This window comes from Gopherus flavomarginatus, chromosome 8, assembly GCF_025201925.1.
Source record: "Gopherus flavomarginatus isolate rGopFla2 chromosome 8, rGopFla2.mat.asm, whole genome shotgun sequence".
Taxonomy (NCBI): Eukaryota; Metazoa; Chordata; order Testudines; family Testudinidae; genus Gopherus; species Gopherus flavomarginatus.
The window spans coordinates 52882011-52890100 of record NC_066624.1 but is presented as its reverse complement, the minus strand read 5'-3'; positions in this window follow the sequence as shown (position 1 = coordinate 52890100).

Genomic DNA, 8090 nt, shown 5'->3' with positions numbered 1-8090 from the left:
CACTGGGGCCAGAAAGCTCACCGTGAACATTTGTGTCTATGATCTCAGGAGAGCCCCTATTTGCTTAGATAGAAAAGCTTCCTTTACTTTCTTTCTTTTTGTGAATGCTGCCCCAGAGGGGCGTTTTCTTCTTTCACTCATGACTGCTATTCTGTGCCAGCTATAGTGGCTCTCAACACTCAGTTGAAGGGACAAATAAGCAGGCTGCTAGCAGGGCCTGAGTGAGGGAAGATATCAGCATCTTTAGGGCCTAACTGGCTCCTACTACTTCAGCTGACTGCCTGTTCTCCTCAAGTGGGTTCAGGGAAGCAGCAGGAAACAGGAAGCTCCCTGAGAAGCTGGTATTAATCAGTCCAGGCTCCTGGGGGTGCTAGAGAGGTACATAAGAGGCTCCTCCTCCTCTCTCTCCCTGCAGCTCCTGCTGCTTTCTGTTATTCTCTCTCACCTTTTCTCCTGCCTGCCTGTTATGTCTCTTGTGCCCTCCTTCCTCCAGCACAGCACTCCACCATCTCTGTGCATCTAGAGCAGAAAGAATACATATGCACCAGCAGCAGACACCATTTTCTGTACTCTGGGTCCTAGTGGTGCCCCCACACAGTCTGACAGCTGAGGCGGCTGCCTCAGTTTGCCTCACGGTAAGGCCAGCCCTGTATTTAAAACCATCTTTGATCTGTTTGCTATTACTAATAATCACTTAAAATCTATCTTTCTGTAGTTAATAAATCTGTTTTATATTTTTACCTAAAACAGTGTGGTATTTGAAGTGCAAAGGGAAATCTGCTCAGGAACAGGGGCTGATGCATTGTCCTCCCCACAAAGAGGGAGGGGCAGACAGGGAAATGTATATTGGTCATGATTTTAACCAGGGCAGGACAGTACAGCACTGAGGTCCTAGGCTGTGGAACTGCGGAGAAGCTGGAGCTTCTCTTTTGTTAGTTCATGGGTGGCTGAGGAGAAGCATTCATGTAACTGCAGCAGAGTGTATCCTTGCTTATGTGAATACTGGTGGAAGTGCCAGACTGGGAGCGGTCTGCAGCTTGTCACAGCAGCACAGTGCAAGAGGGAGCCCAGGATGGAGAGTCAGAGAGCTCACCTTTACCCCAGTTCCAGGTTACACCCCAGGGGGGAAACCCGTGACACAGTGATTAGGCCTGGCACAGGTGCGCAAGGGAGGAAGGGCCCTTACTGAAGACTTGTGAGCATGCATTCCTCCCTAGAGATGTGCCTAGATCCTTCCTGATTCTGTGTTGTTACTGGACAGCGAGGAGCTAAGGAAGAGAACGATAGGCAAACCCAGGCAGGTTGTTACTAACACATTGAACGCATACTACTGTATTATGACTAGGGCCAGATTATTTTGCCCTGAAAATATTTGCCTAGAGATTGCATTGATTTTGCATGGAGGAAGGGAGGAATGGCATTATTTTCTTGTGAATGGGGAATTATGCTGTGTCTTAGTGAAATTCCAGGAACTGACTGGATTAAGAGGAAAAAAACCCACTGCAACTTGGCAAAAAGAACTGTAGTATAGCACCCCTTCTACACTCGGGCACCCTGTGATCTGCAAAATGTGTGTGTGAGCTGAGCCCATTTTAAAAACAAGAGTCACCAAACACGGGCATTAGACTATAGATGATGGAGTTAGACTTGAACATGTTTTTCTTCAGTATTATAAAAAATGAGATTTCCTGGACCAAAGTACTTTTTCCCTTATCTGGTAAACACATTTCAGTCATAATTTCTGCTTATGTTCATAACTTCGCATATAATGTTACTACACACATTTCATCATGATATTCTTGACCAGTGAGTTATTCATTTTCAAATGATAGCTCACAAGACATATTTTATACAAAGATTTTTACAATAGTGTATAGAGTGTGAATACAGGGGTGCATTCAGTCTCATACCACCACTCCAGTCACTTTAGCTCCTACAGTAAACCCATTAGCTCCCTCATTAAACCAGGAATACAATCACTAGCTAACCCATAAAGATACGTGTAACATTTATATAGAGTTGGTACAACAGCCTTGGAATATTCCACATGTCCAAAACATCCATCACATCTCAGTATAATAGCCTTTGAATATTCCATTTTTCAGAGCACAGCATCGGTTACAGTCAGCATAACTGCTCACTCACTTACTGAAGAGTAACTGCTGGAGGTGAATTCAGCAAAAACAGCCACATTCAAAATACCTTTCCATGTTTTTTTTGATAAGTGAGTTTTCCCATCACGAACATTTACCAAACACTGTTAAACCAAGATGTTACTGCAGGGTTGTTTTTAATTCCAATGATTTGCAAGAGCCTGTTTGGCTGCAACTAATAAGTGAGGGGATTAATTTCAAATATTAATGATTTTCCAGTGGAAAGCCAAACAATAAGACCAATATATGTAAAGGTAAATGACAAATGGTGGCATCTTTAATTTGTTGGCACACGTGTTTCCAACACTTCTCGTCTTAGCACGTGACAGTTATATGGTTGCTAGGAAGTCACCTCATGTTGCACTCTCTCTCCTACAATCAATCATGTTTATTACAGTAGTGATTAAGAATCAGCCAAAGAGGGTGTGTTGGGCAGTGCTTTTCAGGACCCAGGGCAAATCATGGGACAGATTTAAATTGGGTGGGAAAGTCCACAAATTTTACTGAGGAAGTTTGTCATGGCCTGCAATAGTCTCAATAGACCCCTCAGGCCAGTCCCAGGAAGCACAAAAAAACCCAAGAGTCTTTTGAAGGAAAACCAGGAAATAATCCTATGGAGAAAACAAACTGAATAGTCCCATGCCAGGCCTGCCTTCCTCCAGAGAGGATCTGGTAGTCAGCTGTCTCTGGATAGGTCCTGGAGTCAGCAGCCCTGCTCCCTAGGAACAAGGACTGATCTCCTCCCTGGTCAGCCAACTATTGAGCTTGTTAACCCTTGCTGTACTAGTTTGGGGTTGGTACACAGCATCACTGGCTCCACTGTGCTAGGCACCATACAAACACAGAGAAGGAGACAGTCACTGTCTGAAAAAGCTTACATCCAAATCAATCCCCATTTCAATCAACTCTGCCTTACCCATAGCTCTTTTTCAGTCTGAACGAGGTAAAACCCCACTGATGCAGTATTTTGTAATAATTTTCCTGTTAAAACAGCACACATTGAGACCAAGGTGTGACATTATCTGATTAGAATATGACCATATAGATCATTGTTGCAACCACTGTTATATATTTGCAGAAAATATTGTACAAGGTTGTCGAGTGAGGTGTCTATGAAAAGATTATAATTTGTTGGTTATGATTATGCTACCTGTATGCATGTATCATTTTTGTATTTGAAGTTATAAGTATTGGCTCTATATTTGGATTTCAAATGTTTGCTCCTGGGGTAACACCCACAAAGTAGCTAGCCAGTACATCTTGGAGGTACTGTTCAAATTAAGTGGTTCATCAAGAAACACTTGGTTGACAATGGACTATGGGAGACACTCATCTGCACTTAGTGGACTGTCATGTAAACGTGCTGTCTGGAGTGTAGGTAATGGCTTCCTGCAGTGACAGGGAAATTGGGCATAAACATGTGACTTACCCTTGTGACTCCAAACTCCATTTTGTTGAGGTAATTTTCCACATGGCAAAAGTTATAAAAGGCCCTGGAAACATCTCCATTTTGTCTTCAATCCTGCTTCTTACCTCTGGAGGAACTTTGCTACACTGAAGCTCTGAACAATGGACTGAATGACCCATCCAAGCTGTGGATGTACTCCAGAGACTTGACTTAAGCCAGCAATTTATTTCATCACTGCTACAAGCCTGAATCCAGAACTTTGCCATTATTGTATGTAGTTGATTCCTTTAACCAATTTTAACTCTCACCTTTCTTTCTTCTTATAAATAAGCCTTTAGATTTTAAAATATTAAGGGATTGGCATTCGCGTGATTTTTGGGTAAGATCTCAGTTATAAATTGACCTGGGTGTATGGCTGGTCCTTTGGGATTAGAAGAACCTATTGTTTGATGAGACTGGTTGTAAAGAACTGTTCATCTCTGAATCCAGTGTTTTTGGTGGTGATATAAGAACTGGAATGCCTGAAGAAACTGCCTTTATGTTTTCTTGTTAGCCAGTGTAGTGAAACAGAAGTCTACTTTTGTGGCTGGTTTGGAATATCTTATGAAAGAATAACCACCAGTTTTGGATTGTGTTTGCCCTACTTCTCAGCAGTTCGTCCTGAATTTAGCATCCTCAGTTGTGACCCACTAAGACATGGTTACACAAGGTACCTGCTTTCCAGCTGTCTTTCCACTCCTCCCCAGCAATTTTTCTCCCTATAGCTTGCAGCCAGGTAGTTTCCATTGCTGAAAGATCTCTCTAAAGCCTCTTTCATTTTGACGTGCTCAACTTGTAAAAATTCAGAATAATAATTCAAAATAAAAATTCAAAAACTTTCATTTTTTCTTAATCTGTTCAAAATCTAGTAATGGTTTCGGTTTGGAACATGGCCTTGGATGCAGAAATTTCTGCCTTTCCTCACCTTTGAAGTTTTGCTGCCTAAATACTGTTGAGGATCGGGGCCTAAAATCCTCATTTTCACTTAATGGTGAGGGTGGGAGTGGATATGTATTTAATCTTTTTGAGTCATGGGGCAGATCACTGAAGTCACAGTTATGACACCAGCAGAGGATCTGTCCCAGAATCCATTCTTTTATGGTAACCTTAGTAATAAGGTGACGATATAAGGAAACTGGCCTACCTTCCGCTATCCCTTTCTCCAGATTTAGACCTAGAGAATCTAAGGATCCTGTGGCACCTTATAGATTCTTTGCTGCTTTTACAGATCCAGACTAACACGGCTACCCCTCTGATACTACAGAATCTAACTGCATCATGGTCATGTAGTGCTCCTTTTTATGCTATGTTCATGCAGCAACTACTTGGCAATATTTACACATACAAGTAAGAGTAAGTCTGGCCATTTTCCTTGGTCTATAAAGAGTTCCTGTTCCGACTCTAGGCTTTTACCCATCCCATAAACACATAAGTATTTTATTTATAATCCTTTCAAAAATGTGCTTTGGCTTTTATCAGAAGGACCTGCAAACAGATTCTGCAGTTCTAGGAAGCAAGATTATTTTGATCCTAGTCAACCTTAGCTGAAATGTTTGTTTGTAAGTTTCATACAAAAAGCACCCACTGAAATTGGTAAAGAGGATGAATGTAATTTTGCTCTTCCTGTTAAATATTAAAGGCCAACATTTCTGATTTTGTACATGGTAATTTATTTTAAAACAATACGCTTTTCCAAATTCTTCTTTTAGTTAATTTTCTTACAGACTATTGTGGGTTAGCTAACACTGATATAGCAGTGTCTGCATGTGCTAAAAGTGAGGTAACACCCAGGAGTGCTGGCCAGAGGGAATGAACTCAATATTTCGGTGCCATCACTCAATGTGGAAAAGGTCACAGAGAACAATATTACTATCACATGACTGCTCATAGCCATTCAGAATGCTGCTGCACAGATAATTTTCCTAGCCCATTACTTGTAGCATGTCACCCCCCTCTTTGAATTCCTTTCACTGGCTACCCCCTTCTCCACTACATCAAACATGAGCTACTTGCCATACTTCCAGGACTCTTCATGGTCTATCCTCCCCACCGACCTCTCAGCTCTCATTCACTGTTGAGATGTCAAATCCTTTCTCCGATGGGCCAATCATGCCAGCCTTCATCATTTACTTGTTAAATTTTCAAACAAGGACCTTTGTGCTTTCTCTCTTGCTGCCCCTATGCTTGGGAGAAGCTCCCATAAACTTCCACAAAACTAACTCATTGCCCTCCTTCAAATCCTTTCCTCAAAACCCTCATTTGTTGTGATACTAGAGAAGAGTGCCACACTGCGGGGACACGCCCATATTGCTGGGTGAGGCGTAGCGCCCCCTGTTGAGAGCTGCTCTGGTCCTGAGGTGTCTGTCTTCTTTCAAGTGTCACCTCCAGCCAGGTCACATTTAAGTGCATCTCTTCTAGGGTAACAGAAAGTCCAACAAAACAAAAGTCAGTCCACGGCAGTATGACAGAAGCATCCTTCTTCTCCGTGGATTCTGCCCCTGAGCTGCAGGGCCTTCCTCTTATACTTCCGACCCCATCTTGGTACTTCCAAAGAGGGTGGCAGGGCAGGCTAGGCTCCTCCCACCACGGGACGTGTAGTGAATCCTTGCTCTCCCATGTGGAGATAGGCCACTTGGCCTTACTAGAAATGTGTCTGCCTGAGCACTCTGTGACTAGCACGTCTTAGGAATGTGCATTTCTGCAATATCAGCCCTGTTCTTGTCAAATCCTCTGAGCAAGTCCTGCTTCATACAAGGCCTCTGATACAAGGGCTTATGTCTCAGGTTCTCTTCCTACTACACCCCGTTATGTCTGGGGCTTCATGACACCTTCCCAGTGACTGGTAGGGGACCCCAGGCCCACCGTCTACACTGGGTTCCAGTCATAGGATCATAGAAGGTTAAGGTTGAAAGAGACCTTAGGAGGTCATCTAGTCCAACCCCCTGCTCAAAGCTGGACCAACACCAACTAAATCATTCCAGCCAGGTCTTTGTCAAGTTGGCCCTTTGATGGGTTGGATCACAGAAACCCCCTTGGGGTTGCCAACTGATGTGCCAAGACTACTTCTGCCCCTGCTTTCTCTGCCAGCTTGGGGCTCCAGCACCCTGTCTTGTTGAGCCAGACATGCCAGTCTGCTCCGACATAGACCCATGGTCTGAATCACATGCCCCAAAGCTGCAGACTTAACTGAAAGCAATTTAAGAAGTGTTCCTGTCTTTAACACTGAGATGCCCAACTACCAATGGTGTCCAAACCCCAAATAAATCTGTTTTACCCTGTATAAAGCTTATACTGGGTAAATTCATAAAGTGTTCGCCCTCTATAACACTGATAGAGAGAGATGCACAGTTGTTTGCCCCCCTAGGTACTAATACATACTCTGGGTTAATAAATAAGTAAAAAGTGATTTTATTAAATACAAAAAGTAGGATTTAAGTGGTTCCAAGTAATAGCAGACAGAACAAAGTGAATTACCAAGTAAAATAAAACATGCAAGTCTGGGACTAATACAGTAAGAAAACTGAGTACAGATAAAAACCTCATCCTTAGAGGAATTCCAGTAAGCTTCCTTTTAAAGACTAGTCTCCTCCTAGTCTGGGCCCAGCAATCACTCACACCCACTGTAGTTACTGTCCTTTGTTCCAATTTCTTTCAGGTATCGTTGGGGGTGGAAAGGCTCTCTCTTTGGCCAGCTGAAGACAAAATGGAGGGGTCTCCCAGGGGTTTAAGTAGACTCTCTCTTGTGGGTGGAGACCCCCTCCTCTCTGCTATGCAAGGTCCAGCTCCAAGATGGAGTTTTGGAGTCACATGGGCAAGTCACATGTCCATGCATGTCTCGTTTTTTACAGGCAGCAGCCATTGCTTACCTGCTACCTTGAAAGTCCTCATGTAGACTTCTTATGTGGATTGGAACCTCCTAAGATCCATTGTCCCTTAAGTGCTTCTTGATTGGGCACTGTAGCGAGGCAGTGGGATACCCCACAGCAACGCTGAGGGACAAACCTCCCCTAGCACCAGCGTGGGCAGAGCCACTGGGTCCTGTGCCCGCCCCTCAGAAGTCACGGCACAGACCCGGAAGTATAAAGGCTCACCGGCGGAGCTCAGTGGAGGCCCAGCCACCAGAGAGGCCAGATGTCTGCGACCAAGCTCCCGCTGGGGAGACAGCAGAAGGTCGCGGTCGGCCTGACGTCGCACCAGGCCAACCAAGCCTACCCCTCGCTCGTTACACCGAGGAGGACTGGCCAAGCCTACCCCGCTCCCGCTACCCCAAGGAGGACTGGCTGAGCCTGCCGCTTGCCCGCTACCCCGAGGAGGAGCCGAGCCTGCCATTCGACACTTACCCTGAGGAACCGATGGTATTCAAGACCTCTGGTGACGCCGCGACAACTCAGGTACCTGACGAGGGGGAGAGTGGAAGTAGCCCGGGAGCAGCCGACCCCAGTCTGGCTGCAGCACTGCCAGAACCAATGTCAGTGTGTTGCGGCCAGGAT